The following is an 18,073-nucleotide window of genomic DNA, read 5'->3' as shown; positions in this document are numbered from 1 at the left end:
ACAACTAAAAAAATATTAACAACCATAAAAAAGAAGTGGAACTTAGAAGGAAGAGGTTAGGTCATCAGGGAATATTGGGACCCCTTCCCTACTCTTCACTCCTTGGCTTCCCAGCCACCATGAGGTAAGTAGTTTTTCCCACCACACACTGCCCACAATGATATTCTGCCCCAAAGCAAAGAAACTTACTGACCATGGACTTAAACCTCCAGAACTGTGAACCAAAATAAAACTTTCCTGTTTCTAAGTTGATTATCTCAGGTATTTTGTTACAGTAATAGGAAGCTGGCTAACACAAACACTGAGTGATTTGGGGAAAAGTTAACACTTTATTTCTTCTTAAACTAAATTATTATTATTATTATTTTTTTGGATTGGAAATTGAACACAGGGGTGCTTAACCACTGGGCCACAACCAAAACCCTTTTTGTTTTTGAGACAGGGTCTCACAAAGTTGCTTAGGGTCTTGCTAAGTCATGATGGAGGCTGGCTTTGAACTTGTGATCCTCCTACTGCAGCCTTCTTAGTCACTGGGATTACAGGCATGCACCACCACACCCAGCATTGTTCTTAAACTAAATTATTCAAATCAGAAATATTATTTGGGGCTAAGGATGTTTCCATTCCCAGCATTGAAAAGAGAGACAGAGCTCAAGGAAATATTGTTCAATGAATATATACCAGAGTTTAGGGAAATTTTGGAACACGGAAACAAAGAAAGCACTGAGAAATTTATTACTCTACTAATATTAGAAGTAAAAGTTTTACTTAGATAGCAATTTACTTGCCTTGTTGTACCTTATGTCATCTTCACTAAGTCTACGCTGTTACAGTTCTACGTTAAATAACAAAAACAAACTAATTATATATTTTGCGTAATTGTTATGTTACAACAGTAAGCTAAGACTAATAATATAAATCCACCATCCACTGCCAACTACATTCTTATAGTGGGTGCTCAAGTACATAAAAATGTGAACAAAAAGGCTTTATATTTATCTTACAGAGGATATAAACATCAATTTATAAGGAAGAGACACAGGCCTTATTCAGTTAAAAGTAATATAATTAACATGATTACAAAAGCATTTATAATAAAGCAGCAGAAGTGTTTAGATCACTTGTAGCTCCATTCGGAGTTTATATAACCTTTTAAAACAATGTCAAAACAATAAAATATGAGGCAAATATCCAATTAATTTGTATTGCTCTAGCAATTATTTCCCCCAAACAACCTAGTCTTAATTCCTATGGCATACAGCATGGTTTGGGAAAGTAAGAAGCTGAAAATTGGTCATTTCTGAGTTCCAGTTGTGTGGCCTATAGGTGACAAAAGTGACAGTGAAGCTAACAGGGAAATGCAGTCTTCCCCCACAGAACCCACTTTTCCTACAGTCTGTTACCACAGTCTTCAGAATCCAACCTCGCCCTCCCCATCTCCAGGTCTCCAGCTAAAATCTCCCAACTCAATCTAAACTATTTATTTTAAAGACTCCTAACTGATTTCCCTTCTTTTGCCTAGGTCCCCTGAAATTAATTCTCAGCAGTGAGCCTCTTTTCTCAAAGCTCTCCAGTGACATTCTTTTTTTTTTCTTTTTTTGAGAAAAAAAAAGAAAAAGAAGGTTTATTGCTTAGCTAGCAAAGGAGAAACAGGGAACTCCTGTCCCAAAGGCTGTGATTCTGCCCATCTGCAGGAACATGGGGCTTTTAAAGAGGTGACTCAAAGGCCACATTCCATGTGTTCTCTGTCTGGAGTTGTATTCACTTGTTAATTTGGGAGAGAATCATTTCTGAGATCTTCTGGTCCATCCCCAAAGTCTAGATTAGTTCGTTCCTCTGGTGGGAGTGTGCTCAGGGACAGAAGGGGAAGAGAGGAAATCCCCTGTCCCCAGAGATTAGGGAGGGGGAAAGATTAGGGAGGAGCTGGGAGAGGGGAAGAGAAAGAAACATGTTCATTTTGAAAATAAGGTGCATGGCAGAGCAGCAAGGGCTATATTCCAAGCATAAAGTGGACCTCTGTTACATTTCCCACTATCAATTTCTACAATCCATTTCTATGGAAAAATGGGCAAGGACACCTCCAAAGTGTTTCCTGCTGAAAGTGGGAGAAGTTGGGAGAAGTCACCCAAGTCCTTGTTCTCTCTTAGATGGGGCGGGGATAGCATCCAGCATCAGAGCAGTCCAGAGGTCCACAGCGGCAGATGGCAGGTGAGTGGCCAAGGCATACACAAGGCAGGGGTCATGGGTTCAGAGGTCTCAGTCCATAGAAGGCGGCTTCATTCCCTGGTGCTCCAGCAGGACGTCAGGGCAGAGGAGTGTGGCAGAGGGAAGCAGCTCACGCGTTGATCAGGAAGCAGAGAGTGACATTCTGTCTTAGGGGAAAGTCGACATCCTCACGTTAGAGTCACACACAAACTACTGTCCATCATCTGTCTGCCCCTCGGCTACCCTGACCACTTTGCTCTTTATGAACAGCTCACTCCCACTTCAGGAATTTTGTAGTTGCTCTTCCCTTTACCTGGAAAGTTTTCTGTTTATTTTTTTTTTTTTTATTTTTTTTATCAAGAGTCCATGTGGCTTATTCCTTTCACTTCCTTCCAGTTTTTGCTCCATGTCCACTTTTCAGCAAATTATTTCCTGAATATTTTATTACTTTTTTTTTTTTTCTTTTCTCTTTTTGTACTAGGGGTTGAACTCAGGGGCACTTAACCACTGAGCCACATCCCCAGCCCGTTTTAAAATTTTTTGTTTTGAGACAAGGTCTAAGTTGCTTAGGGCCTTGCTAAGTTGCTGAGGTTGGCTTTGAACTCACTACCCTCTGGCCTCATCCTCCAGAACTGCTGGGATTAGAGACATGCACCATCACACCAGTGTCTTTTTTCTTTTTTAAAGACAGCGTCTCATTACCTTGCCCAGTCTGCCCCCAAATGCTTGGGTTTAAGCAATCCTCCTGCTTCAGCTTTCTGAGTGCTGGGACTACAGACTACAGGCACGTGCCACCATGCCTCGCTGAATACTCTATTTATAACTGCAAACTTTACACATTCCAATACTCCTCTACCTCCCTTCTTTAAACAAGTTTTATTTTTCTCTATAGAATCTACCACCATATAATTACTATATATTATACTTATTTTCTTTATTGACTTATTGTCCTCACTAGATTGTAAGTTCCATGAGGTTAGGGATGTTTGTGTTTTGTTCAAGGCTATATTTCCATGGTTAACACAGTGTTCAATGCTTGTTGAATGAATGTATACCATCTACAAATCCTTTAGTAACTAATAAGAACTAGATGTACACATATGTGGCCCAAAGACTTTTCTCTAAAACTGTAGAGAAAAATAACTTTAGCAGAGGTACAGTGGTAGATGCTGTAATCCTGTAACCCCCAGCTACTTGGGATGCTAAGGCAGGAGGATGGCAAATTGGAGGCCAGCATAAGCAATTTAGTAAGACCCTGTCTCAAAATAAAAGGGCTAGGATGTAGCTCAGTGGTAAAGTGTCCCTGGGTTCAATCCCCGGTGCCAAAAAAAGAGAAAGAAAAAAAAAAAAAAAAGCAGCATTATATTAACCATTCACAGAAGAATTGGGCGATCATTCTCTTCACGTTTTGCTTATTTTAAGAACTGATGCCATCACTTAACTTTCAGAAAGATATAATTCCTAAATGCCTCCACAGAAGAAAGGTAAGGAATAAGAATAGAGATTATGACATCCTTTATTCTGCAGTCTTCTTCCAAAAGTTGACAAATTCCACACCCCTTCACCAAGAGTTAAAGACCAGATATAGCCTTTTTTTCCTCTAAGGAAATGATTTAACCAAAATTAAAGGAAGAATGTACAAGCTATTCCCAGGAACTCACGGATAGATAGAAGAAAGACCATGTCCTAAGAAATGTCACAGACAAATGACTCTGAACTTTACACCCTTTTGAGAATTCCTCACGAGTGCTAAACGAGGCACATTATCTCATTTATATTAACACAGTGCTCCCAGAAATTGAACAAGACATGTTAACATGTGGATATGAAACAGAAAAATTCCCACATACAAAACCACCAAACTCAGATTTGGGAACTGAAGTTTCCTAGTCCTTCATTTGAAAGACAGTGGTCTAGTGAGATTAGTTCTGAAACACATTCAGATATTAGTAAAATACACTATAAATCAGATTACCTGGTTCTCAATTTCAGTTTTCATTGTATCATGCTACTTTCTAAATATGAGTGTTTTGACCAGGAATCAAATCATTCTATGGCATCTGAGTTTAAATTACTATCCCACCAGGAAATTAAAAGTCAAATTTCCCAGTAATATTCCTAAAGTAAGTAGTGGAGGGTCAGAATGTTGTTACATACTTCAACAACTGAAAGTTAAAGGGGAAAAAACTCAAATTCACTATTATTCACATAATTGGGCCATGAACAGAGGAAAGAGTCATTTGCTGTAATTACTAGGCATAAGCATGGATTCTGGTGTTCAAACCTCCAATTCAAGTCCCAGTTTTGTTACTTATCAGTGGAAACCATCTTGAACTAAGACACTATTTTCTTATTTTTTGTTGTTTTTGTCTTTAGAGACAGGGTCTTGCTATGTTACCTAAGCTGGTCCCAAATTCCTAGGTTCAAGGGATCCTTCTGCCTCAACCTGCCAAGTAGCTGGAATTAGCAGCAAGCACAACTGGGCCTCTTTTGTGTTCTTTTTGGTTTTTGTTTTGTTTTTGTGGTATTGGAGATTGAACCCAGGGGTATTCTACCACTGAGCTATATCCCCAGCCTTTAAAAAAAAATGGGGGGGCGGTACTAGGGATTCCCTAGTCCTTTATTTATTTTTTTATTTCAAGTCAGGGTCTTGCTTAGGGCCTTGCTAAATTGCTGAAGCCGGCCTCAAACTTATGCTCCTCCTGCCTCAGCCTCCTGAGTAGCTGGGATTGCCAGTATGTGCCACCATGCCTAGCTTCTTTTCTCATTTTTTTAAAAGCAGATAAAACATATTTCAAAACAATATGTTGTATTCAATAAACATGATTTTGTAAATTAAAAATAAATAAAAATTTAAAAATAAAAAGAGAATAAGAACACTATTCATTTCATAGAGCTGTTCTGAGAATAATGTACAGAAAGTTCTTAGCCCATGGCCTAACACACTGATATATTCATATTGACAGATACATTGTATGTTTCAATCAGTATTGCCATCAGACATGAATGGAAATTATCATTTTCGCACACTTCAAACTTTATAGATATTTATTAAACAAATCTTCCAAATTAGAATGCTTGTTGATATGAAACCTATAGCAGTTACTTTTATCTAGTCTTTAAGAAATGAAAAAATTATATAGTAAATTCATGCAATCATTCATACCCTGTAGTCCCAGCTACTTGGGAGTCTGAAACAGGAGGATGGCTTGAGCCCAGTTTAACCACAAAGCTGGCAACCTAGCAAGACCTTGTTTCAGAAGAAAGACTGCAATAAACAAGCTTTTTATTATCTATTTCAGTTAAAAAAAAAAAAAAAAGCTTCCCTCTCTTTTTTTTAAAAAAATATATTTTTTAGTTATAGATGGGCACAATATCTTTATTTTATTTTTATGTGGTGCTGAGGATCGAACCCAGTGCTTCATGCACGCTAGGTGAGCCATGGCCCCAACCTGCTTCCCTCTCTTATTCATATAACCATTACTCAGTGGGACAGCACCCAGTTTTGAAGAACTCATTAGTTCTTGGTACCTTCTTGGTAGTTCAACACCGCCCTCTGCCGGACTGCTGAAAAATTCCAAAGCCAAATTAAATAATAAAAATTGTTGTTTTCTCAAGTAAATTCTAAACAGTTCTATGGAATTGATCTTTTCTTTAATCACTGCTAGAAGACAGGGAAAAAAGCAAATATTATGTCCTTTCTTAGAAGACCACCAGAATGGTCAAATCTACCCTCCTCTGTAATTTACCCGGGAAAGAGGATTCATATTTCTCTTATGTCATCCAATAAATTTACTGGTATGAACCACCTAGGTAAGTTTACCGCCTCTTTGTTCGTTCTGCCCGTGTAAAACTACACTTTGTTTAACATGCCAGTGTAGCAGTTTGCCCAGTAACAACATTAAATATTTACTGGGTATCCTCTACGTGCAGGACACTGTACTAGGTAAAAAGGACAGGAAAAAACCTTCCCTGTCCTTAAGGAGATGATAATCTAGTTTCCAAAACGGGATGTGTAAAGAGGATGTGTACAAAGAAACATTCAGTAAAAGGCCCACTGAAGAAGCGTGCTTCTCTAAATTTGCTGCTTTGTGGCACCTTGGGAAAGTTACTCAGTTTCTCTGAACCTCAGTGTATCTGTAGTATGGCAATAACACCCAGCTCAAAACAAAATTTGCAAAGGCTATTTGAAATATTTGTAAAGGTCTCAACAAAAGATGGCTGTTATTTATTATGACCCTTATGAGAAAAATCTTGAATAATAATGTCCTACATTATAAATTTCAAACATACCTCAACATTATAAAAGCTATATATGCTAAACCCAAGGCTAACATCTTATAAATGGAGAAAATTTGAAAGCATTCCCTCTAAAAACTGGAACAAGACAAGGATGCCCTCTTTCACCACTTCAACAATGTCCTTGAAACTCTAGCCAGAGCAATTAGACAGAAGAAAGAAATTGAAGGGATATGAATAGGAAAAGAAGAACTCAAATTATCACTATTTGCCAATGACATAATTCTATAGCTAGAAGATCCAAAAAATTCCATCAGAAAACTCCTAGAATAAACGAATTCAGCAAATTAGCAGGATAAAAAATCAACACCCATAAATCAAATATGTTCCTATACATCAGTGATGAATCCACTGAAAAAGAATTAGGAAAAATACCCTATTTACAATATTCTCAACTAAAGTAAAATATTTGGGAATCAACCTAACAAAAGAGGTGAATGACCACTACAATGAAAACTAAAGAAAGAAATTGAAGAAGATCTTAGAATATGAAAAAATCTCCCATGCTCCTGGATAGGTAGAATTACTTTTGTCAAAATGGCCATAGTACCAAAAGCATTATACAGATTTAATGCAATTCCTATTAAAATCTCAATGACATTCTTCATAGAACTAGATGAAGCAACCATTAAATTCATTTGAAGACATAAGAGGCCCAGAATAGCCAAAGCAATCCTTAGCACGAAGAGTAAAACAGGAGGCATCATAATACCAGACCTTAAATTATACAACAGAGCATAGTATTGGCACCAAAACAGAAGACCAATGGTACAGAATAGAAGACACAGAGACAAACCCACATAAATACAGTTATCTCATACTAGCCAAAGGCACCAAAAACATAGAGAAGACAGTCTCTTCAACAAATGGTGCTGGGAAAACTGGAAATCCATATGTGGCAAAATAAAATTAAACCTTATCTTTCACCCTGCACAAAACTCAACTCAAAGTGGATCAAAGATGTAGGCACTAGAACAGAAACCCTATGCCTAAGTAGACCCAAATCTTCACCATGTCAGCTTAGGAACTGATTTCCTTAACATGACTACTAAAGCACAAGAAGTAAAATCAAGAATCAATAAATGAGATGGGCTCAAACTAAAAAGCTTCTTTCTCAGCAAAGGAAACAATAATGTGAACAGAGAGCCTACAGAATGGGAGAAAATCTGGTAAATGAATCTCAGATAGAGCATTAATCTCCAGAACTCAAAAACCCCAACACCAAAAAAACAAAATATCCCAATCAATAAATGGGCTAAGGAACTGAAAAGACACTTCACAGCAGAAGAAACACAATCAATCAATATATGAAAAAATGCTCCAACATCTCTAGCAATTAGAGAAGTGTAAATCAAAACTACTCTAAGATTTCATCTCACTCCAGTCAGAATGATAATTATCAAGAATATAAGCAACATGGGGCTGGGTTTGTGGCTCAGTGGTAAAGTGCTCGCCTAGCATGCATGAGGCACTGGGTTCAATATTCAGCACCACATAAATGTAAAATAAAGATATTGTGTCCACTTAAACCTAAAAAATAAATATAAAAAAAGAATATAAGCAACAATAAATGTTGGCAAGGATGTGGGGAGAAAGGTACACTCATATACTGCTGGTGGTGCAACCACTACGGAAAGCAGTCCTTAGAAAACTTGGAATGGAACCACCATTTGACCCAGCTAGCCCACTCCTAGGTTTATACCCAAAGGACTTAAAAATCAGCATACAACAGTGACACAGCCACATAAATGTTTATAGCCGTTCACTTCACAATAGCTAACTATGGAACCAACCTAGGTGCCCTTCAACAGATGAATGGATAAAGAAAATGTGGTATAGATACACAATGGAATATTATGCAGCCTTAAAGATGAATGAAATAGTGTTTGCCAGTAAATAGATGGAGCTGGAGAATATCATGCTAAACAAAATAAGCCAATCCCAAAGAACCAAAGGCCAAATGTTTTCACTGTTGTGTGGATGCTAATTCACAATAAGTGGGAGGGTTAGAGAATAGAAATACTTTGGATTAGACAGAGAGGAGCGAAGGGAGGGGAGGCAATATAGGGGTAGGAAGCATGAATCAGACATTATGACCCTATGTGCATATATGATTACGCGACCAATGGAATCCTACATCAGGTACAACCAGAAGAATGAGAAGTTATACTCCATTTATGTATGATGCATTCTATTGTCATGTACAACTAATTAGAACAAATAAAAATTTTTTTCATTTTCTTCAAGTGGAAAGATATATAAATAATTTGCAACTTTTTATAATATTAAATATTCTTTCTAGCAAATAAAAAGTGATCTTGATTGCCGCAGTCCAGCTGCAGCAAAATAACTGGGGGGGTGACGAATAACTTGTGTACGTTGATACAGCAGGAGTGGGAGCCGTTTATTGCAGGACAGGAGCAGTATTTATACATTCCACACAGCTTATCTAATTAGCATAAACTAGATACATCAGTCAACCAATAAGGAATCTCCACACTTAATGGCTCGCTGGTGTTACTTCTCAAACCACTCCCTCTGGCATTTTGCCAGGCACCATCCAGACTTGTTTATGAACTCTAACATTCCCCTGGCAAAATGCCAGGTGTTATTTTGACTTGTTTACAGACTCTAACACTTGATCAAACATTTGATTGAGTTGATAAGTTATTTCTTTTTTAAAATATTTTTTAGTTGCTGATAGATCTTTATTTTTTTAATATGTGGTGCTGAGAATTGAACCCAATGCCTCACACATACCAGGCACATGCGCTACCACTGAGCCCCAGCCCCAGCCCCGATAAGAAGTCATTTCTAATGGAATAATTTCTTTTTAAAAAAACTTTTTTGTAGTTGTAAATGGACAGAATGCCTTTTATTTTGTTTATTTTTATGAGGTGCTAAGGATTGAACCCAGTGCCTCACATGTGCTAGGCTCTGCCACTGAGCTACAGACCCAGCCCTAATGGAATAATTCAATATGAAAAATATCACACTCTAGACTCCTTTATCCCTAATGAGATTTAAGGAGATATTAGAATATGAATTTTCTCATACTTAAGTCATATGACTTTCCCAGTCCCTTGAAACATTATCTAAGATCTTAAAAATAATTGAATCATGTTTATGGTCCTTTACATATCTAACACCACGGAGCAGCCCCACAACAGAATCATGATTCTAGCAATAATCAAACTTGATACATTTTAAGAAATTAGAACTTATGAGTCTCCTTAACATTATAAGGCATTTTAAAATTTATTTCATGGATTTTTCATAATTTCTCAGGGAAGCAAGAATATAATAAATGCTTTATATTTAGTTTGTAGATGAGGAAACATAGCAAAACTAAGCATGGTATAAAACATTTGCTAAGAAAAATTAAAGCTAGGCCAAAGACTGTATGTATTATCTCAATTCTCACACTAACCACAGTAGCTGTTATTTTCTCCTTTCACAAATGAGAAAACTAAGGCAGAGAGAGGTTATGTAACTTGCCAAATTCACACAGAAGAATTTAATCCAGGGTGGTTTATTCCAGAGTCTGAAACTTTAATCTCTATCTTACGTTCTTTCTATTACTTAAAAATAATAGTTTTCTTAAAAATTTATGTGTCCGACACCAGTATGTGATTGAATAAATAAACTCTTCTTTACAGAAGAGTTTCTATTTATTTATTTATTTATTTGTTTGTTTGTTTACTTATTTATGGTACTGGGGACTGAACCCAGAGGCACTTAAACACTGAGCCACATCCTTAGCCATTTCTGTATTTTTTAGAGAGACAGGGTCTCACCTCGCTGAGTTGCTGGGGCTGGCTTTGAATTCATGATCCTCCTGTCTCAGCCTCCAGAGCCACTGGGATTATAGACATGCGCCACCATGCCCAGCAAGAAATTCAATTTATAAGTGTAGAAGAAATAAGGAAAATAATCCCTGTTACGTAAACATCGGTTGTTTGAGGCAAGACCTATTAATGGATTGCTGATAATATTAAACAGGGACAAATATGAGAAACAAGATCTTTTCATCATTTTATTAAGTACATTTGTCTACATGATAAATACTTATTACAAGGAGATAAGTAGTTTACAGTGGAGAAACCCAGCAGATACCATCTAACCCAAGTGATCAAAGTTAGCATCATCAATAATAAGAAATATCAACATTATATTCTCCCTGTATTGAAAGTACATCATTTCTGTGATGATTGTGCCAGAACAACTTTACTCTAATAATGAGAAAACATTAGATAAATCTATACTGACATTTTACAAAACAACTGACCTTTGACTCTCCAGCAGTGCCATGAAAGGCTGAAAAACTGTCACTGATTGGAGAAAACTAGGACATGACGACTAAATGCAGCATGGGATTCTGGACTGGTTCCTGGACCAGAAAAAAAACTTAGTTGGAAACTGGTGAATTTGAATAAAGTTTTTAATTTAGTTCATGGTGTTTTGTTGATGTTAATTTCCTGGTTTTGATCTCTGCACTATGTACAAAAATCTTTGTAAGATGTTAATTTTAGGAAAGATTGGCAAAGGTTATAAGGGAATTCTATTTTTGCAACTTTTTTCTAAGTCTTATTTCAAAATAAAAAATTGAAAAAGAAACAATTTTCTTAAAATTCATAATTCAACCTTTACTAATTTATCTTTCTCTGTCTCCTCACAGAGTCCAAATTGGTAAATTCTTCCATGAGGTGACTAGTGTCACTGGGAGAGGAGCTAAGAAGAATTATCCAAGGGTCAAACCTGTCCTTCATGTACTATATGCTTCTTAATGAGACTGGATGATGACATTATCCAATAAACTTGTATATATAAATTGTAAAACCAAACATTTCAAAACTAAAGGTCTGCTGGGTACAGAGGCACAAGGAATCTGAGATAGGAGGATTGTGAGTTCAAAGCCAGCCTCAGCAACAGCAAGGTGCTAAGCAACTCAGTGAGACCCTGTCTCTAAAAACAACAACAACAACAACAAAAATCCAAAGAATCTCTTTCCTAGATTAGTATCCATAAGTCTCTAATCATGAAATAAAATCATTGCTTATGATTCCGAAATTTTGTGTTTTTTTTTTTTAATATTTTATTTTTTAGTTTTCGGCGGACACAACATCTTTGTTTGTATGTGGTGCTGAGGATCGAACCTGGGCAGCACGCATGCCAGGCGAGCGTGCTACCGCTTGAGCCACATCCCAGCCCCGAAATTTTGTGTTTTAATATAAGACATTATACAGTGAAATAACACTGTTAAGCTTTGCTTAATAAAGTACATTTCATTATCAATATGCTTTATACATGTTAACTAATATTTACTGTACGAATGTAGAAATAACTGTGTAAAGCCCATAAACGTGAATAAACAAATTTATAGTTATCTAACATTATAGCTACACCCAAAATGTATTAACCAAATCCAAAGAAGAAAAGTGAGTGTGAAAGCATTTCCCTCAGGTCCTTAGAGTATCATTATGAGTCCATTTCATGAGCAGATACTAGCAGAAATGGACCAAGGATTATGAAGCAGAAGGTTTAGGGGAATGTAATAGTATTATTATTATCATCATCATCATCATCATAGTTGTAGATGGACTGCGCGCCTTTATTTATTTTAATGCGGTGCTAAGGATTTAACCCAGTGCCTCTCACATGCCAGGTGAGCACTCTGCCTCTGAGCTACAGCCCCAGCCCACTTGTTATTGTTATTATTATACCAGGGATTGAAGCCAGGGGCACTTTACCACTGAGCCACATCCCAGGTCTTTTATTTTTTATTTTGAGACAGGGTCTCACTTAGTAGCTTAAGTCCTCAATAAATTGCTGAGGCTAGCTTTGAGCTTGTGGTCCTTGCCTCAACTTCCCAAGTAGCTGGGATTATAGGTATGGACCCAGCATTTATTCTCTTTCTTTAATGCCCAATCTAGTTAGGGGAAAACAAACATTCACTATATTTATCAGGGTAAACTTAAGCTTAACTACACAACATAAACACAAATGATTGAACTAAAACTGGGAGGGATCAATATGGATTGCATGATCAGTTTTATCTATTTGACATTTCCAAAAGAGCACCAACAACAGGGAAAAAAAAAACTGCCTTTTTTTTTCTCTTTTGCTATTGTGTATTTTCAGTATTCTCAACCATTTTATAAAGTACAAGTAAGGGAAAAATCAAAGGATAGACGTAGGGCTGCACATCCTTATTTAAGTATAGAAATACCACATAAGCAGTGGCTCCTTCGAAGAGTTTCAGTGCTTTTTCACACTTTTTTTTTTTTTTTCTATAGGTAACATCCAGGGCTGAAGGACTTACTCAGCAATAAATACCTATTAGGGGATGAACTGTATCCCTTTCAAAATTTGTATGTTGAAGTCCTAATGTCCAGTATCTCAGAATGCAACATATGTAGACAGGCTCTTTAAAGAAACAATTAAATTTAAATAAGGTCATTAGGGCAGGCCCTAATGCAACAGACTGGTATTCTTATAAAATGAGGAGATTAGCAGACATACACATTGGGAAAGATCACCCAAACACTGGGAGAAGATCACTATCTACAAAAGACCTCAGATGCCTTCATCTTGGACTTCTAGCCTCCAGAAATGTGAGAAAATACACTTCTGCTGTTTAAGCCACTCAGTCTGTGGTATTTTATTACAGCAACCCTAGCAACTTAATATAGCAACTAAAAAAGTATGCAATAGATATTTATTTAAGGAATGAATGTTGTATTTTTTTCGGCACTTAATTCTGCTCAAAGCTGAGGCTGGTGGCTGACTTTCCACCAGTAAGGCTGAGGAAACATTTTTAATGAAATAAAACATGTTGAGAGCCACAATCAAGTCAAGTTGGCACCTGGCATTTTGCTAGAAGGAGTGGTTGAGAAGTAATGCCAGCGAGCCATTAAGATGATGATAATTAAGTTAAGCTGTGTATAATTATTAAGATAATGACTGATTGCTGTAACTGGATGATGCTAAATTGAAATAAGCTGTGTATTCAGTTGTGTATATAAACCTCTGCTGTCTGGCAATAAGGTGGCTCCTGCTACCTCGGGTGCCCACTACTTTTGAGTTCCCGTTAAGTTCTCGCAGATATTGTGTCCATCTACAGATAAAAAAATATTTTAAAAAATATAGTATCAGTATTATAATTGAAGGACTCTGTTCCGATCGCCAGCTGTCACCCTCTTGCTCCCACTTTAGACACAACCACTAATTTGAATTTGGTTATAATTTGCATGCAGCATTTCTTTGTACATTTTTCTACAGGCCTGTAGTCCTAATCAATATGCTACTGTTTTTTGCTTGCTTCCCAATGTTATGTAAATAATACCATATTCTACAAAGACTGTGTATGCTGCCTTTATCCCCCTACCATTTTTTTGAGATTCGACCACAAGGATGCCCTTAACTCTGGTTCATTTAAAAACACTGAATATAGTATTTTATTATGAAACTACTATTTATTATAAACAGGATTTATTTATTCATTCTTCTATTGATGGACATTTATTTTCAATTTAGGTTACTTTTAACTTTTTTACTATTATCAGAAATACCTGTAAGGACATTTTTGTACATGTCTTATAAACATGTAAGAAATCCTATAATCCCAGCAATTTGGGAGGCTGAGACAGGAGAGGGTTTGCAAGTTCAAGGCCAGCCTGGGTAACCCAGTGAGACCCGGTCTGAAAACTTATAAAATAAACAAATACAAAAGGCTAGGGATGTAGCTTGTGTGGGTGTGGGGGGAGTCCCTGAGTTCAATCCCAGGTACTGAAAACACACGAGAATTCTCAAGAGCAGTGAAATTTCTTTTATGACTATACACACTGGGAAAACATAGGTAAAGGACTAGGGCTGTTCAGACAGTGGAGACCTGCTCAGGGACTCTATCTGTCTCAAGTCCTGCTTGTCCACTTTTGACATAACAATAAGGAAGGAAAGCTCTGTTCTAGACGTGTACCAAGAGCAGAATTTTTGAGCCCAAGAATGCATTGTCAGCTTTTTAAGATATTTCCACTTGCTCTTCAAGACATCACACCAATGTTTACACTCCTCCTGGCAATACATTGTTTTCTACATTTTCTCCAAACTTCTGTCCAAGAAAATTTTTCCTACTCTGAGCAAGTGTTCTTTTCTACCTATGTTGGCTAGGATCCTCTCTTGAACAATAAAGTACATTCTATATTATATATTAGAATTACTTACAAAACTACCATGGTCCACAGTCTACATCTTGAAAACTGCTAACCCATACAATGGTATAGAATTGGTTAAAAAGTGAACAAGAAAACATGAATTACATTCACAATAATTCCAAATCCATAGAATCAAAATTTCACTCAGACTAGATCATTTCAGCCTTGGTAACGCAAAGGTCTTATTTAAAGGAATTTTAGTTACCTGGCTCTTTCAAAATATTGATGGTGTTTCTGTGGATAGGAATGGTTCTTGCTGTGGGCTTGTTCCCACACAGAAATCCAGCTTCTTTGGTAATCTCAAAATCTCAAAAATAAATAAATAAGCAAGCAAACCTGATGCAGTGGTGCACTCCTGTAATCCCAGAAGCTTGGGAGGCTGAGTCAGGATTTCAAGTTCAAAGCCAGTCTCAGCAAAAGCAAAGTGCTAAGCAAATCAGCAAGACCCTGTCTCTAAATAAAATACAAAACAGGGCTGGGGATTTGGCTCAGTGGTTGAGTGCCCCTGAATTCAACTCCCAGTACCAGGAAAAAAAAAACAACTCACAAACGAATTTATTTGTAATCAAAACTATGAATTCAGGATCATTACTTTAAAAAAAGCCTGCACGGATTCCACAGATGGTTGGCAGTCATGCTATACAAACTCAGCTAAGCAATACAACCACTCACTAGGACTATTATCAATTAACTTACCCAGAAAGCTGGAGTTATTGATTGTGCAGAAAGAACTCTTTATGCAAATATTTTTTACTTAATGATTGGAAGGTATTAATACTTTCACTGAGCCAACTGGGATGAAAATTTTACAAATTATTTGATTCTAAACCTTTGAAATCACTTGAAGCACATTTTTTCCCAAGTTTTGCCTTCATAAAAATTGCATGCTTTACAAATTATGATGGAGTGGGCCAAATCTTCCCATGCATATTTCTATTATTGCATAGTAACACAAAATAAGATTATTATGGAAACTACATTTAGAAGTTATACTTACAAATTCTGAAATCAATTCTATTTTTAAACTTCCTTGTTAACAGGTATATTAAAGAAAGAAATGAGTTAAGAAAGCATACTAATCTTTTTATTTCCAATAACTAAAGCTAATACATGTCTGTGTGTATGTATATGTAAAAAGAGTGAGCATTTACCATGTGCAAGCTCTGTACACTTTTGGCACATCATTTCATTTAATTCTCACAATTTCTTGTGGTAGATTATGTTATCACCATTTATCAGAGGCAAGCAAGGTTTTCCCAATATTTTTTCAATTGCTATCAAATAGGAAAGCTAGGTAACTGCAGTCTCACTGAATTTTATCTTTACTTCTCTCCTCGTCGGGACTTGAAGGAGAAGTGTTTATACAATTCAGAATAACCCAGAGTTTGTCATATCTTTATTGTAATTATACTGAACCTTATTTACATATTGTTTTATATTGAGTTTTAATGGGGGGAAAACATGATTTTGATTAAAACATGATTTTGATTAAAACCTCTAAATATACATTTTGGAAGAAGCTGAGGTGCATATAATTATCATTAACTAATTTACATATATACAAGTTTAAATGCACAAATGTAAAGATCCCATTTTTAAACTTCTTGTTGTCTATACTTAAAGCATTGATTTCTTAGACCCAGTGAAATTAAACGTCTCAATTAAGTGCATTTGAAGCTTTTGTAGCATAATCATTCATATTTGAAAGACATTACTTATTTTCCAAGTTTAAGATCTTTATTTTAAAATATATTTCTTGATTACAGTTTATTTACAGTCTAAACAAGTAAAACACTTCAATTGACTGAATTTTCTATCTGTTGCCTATAACAAATCACTCTGAGTTTATCCTGGATGAGTCACAAAGCAAGAGTTCGGACTTTATCACTGGTTTCAGCGCTAGTTTTAGAGAGATGGGGAGACAAAAAATGTTCTTGATCTGGAGACAATGAAAATGGCTTGTGTGGCTTTCTTCAGGAAGAAAGTAACGCTGTCAAATTTCAGGACCATGGAGGCACCCTTTAAATATACAATTATTTTGTTCAAAATGTTTTTTCCATATCTTATCACTCAATGCATAAAATAACACAGCCACTGACATCAATGGAATTTTATGGGAAATGGAAAAATCCCTTGTCAAAATAGGCATTTTCCTTCTCCCTCAAAAAAGTTATAACTGCCCAAGTATAAATAACCAAAAGGATGTAGATTCTTTCCATGTTTTCTTGGCAAACGATTAAGGTCTAAAAAAACACAAATTTCATGGACATGCCTTTTTCTCCTCTAGGTTCTTTCTCAAAAAAGTGCAGAAAATAGGGGGGAAAACCCCTTATAATACAGTCCAAATTAAAGGTAAGAAACACAAAATTCAAGTGACAAGGGAGGTGAATTTTACTAGTGGTATTTGTAGGTGAATTTTTTTTTTTTTTTTCATGAGCATTGTTTCATCGCTTTCCGTAATGTAGGAACATTTTTAGTTGACAAGGACAGAATTTTAGGGGCTGGGATTGTGGCTGAGTGGTGGGGCACCTGCCTAGCCCATGCGAGGCACTGGGTCCCATCCTCAGCACCACATTAAAAAACATACCAATAAAGATATCGTGTCCATCTACAACTAAACAAAATTTTTAAAAAGAAAAGAATTTTACATAACATTTGCTTTTATTTGTATCCATTTAACATAGTTATTAAAGACTTGCTTCAAAACACATCTCAAAAGTAATAAAACATTCAACTTCCAGTAGAAAAACCCGAAAAGAATGCAGTCTTCTCAATTTCGGAGATGACAAAAGTTCCAAGTTTCCAGTGACTCCTGGTGTCCTCTCGAGGATCTGGAAGTTGGATATGCTGTATAATATCAGCCCGACTAAGGCCCTGTCTTAATCGACTACTTCTTAAAGATAAACTGAAATAACTTACTTGTTAACGCTGGATACACTGATTAAACCCATCCCCAAACGCTGGCCGCCGTCTTAGTGGGAATACTCAGGAGCATCTAGTCCATCCACAACGCGGGGGCCGGCCGCGGGCCGGGGAGGCCTGCCGGCCCCGTTCCCCCCACGCCCAGCCGCGCGTCTCGGCGGCCGCGAAGTCGGGGCGCCCGCAGCACCGGGCCCCTCCGCTCGCCCCTCCCCGCCGCGCCCGAGAAGGCGCGCAGGCACGCGGCCACCACGGCCACGCTCGGTCCTTCTCGCCTCCGAGCCGGCCTCAGAATGAGGCGCCATCCTCTACCCACGCAGGAGAGGTTCGGGCCGAGGCCCGGGTAAGGCACCCACTGCCCGGAGGGGTCTGAGAGCCCAGGCTGCCGACCCCTCCGGGCGGAAGGAGGCTCGCGCGTCAGGTCCGTGCGCCGCACC

General features: G+C 37.3%; 1 long non-coding RNA gene across 1 annotated transcript; it reads right to left on the bottom strand.

Moving 5' to 3' along the window:
* Positions 1–718: 718 nt before the first annotated feature.
* Positions 719–18,058, bottom strand: LOC114106681 (uncharacterized). Its single transcript, XR_003585238.2, has 2 exons — positions 17,637–18,058; positions 719–2,372 (listed from the first exon to the last, which is right to left on the bottom strand). It is a non-coding gene; the product is annotated as an uncharacterized lncRNA (long non-coding RNA).
* Between the last annotated feature and the right edge of the window lie 15 nt (positions 18,059–18,073).

Source organism: Marmota flaviventris, chromosome 10 (assembly GCF_047511675.1).
Source record: "Marmota flaviventris isolate mMarFla1 chromosome 10, mMarFla1.hap1, whole genome shotgun sequence".
Taxonomy (NCBI): domain Eukaryota; kingdom Metazoa; phylum Chordata; class Mammalia; order Rodentia; family Sciuridae; genus Marmota; species Marmota flaviventris.
This window is presented reverse-complemented; position numbering and strand designations above follow the sequence as displayed.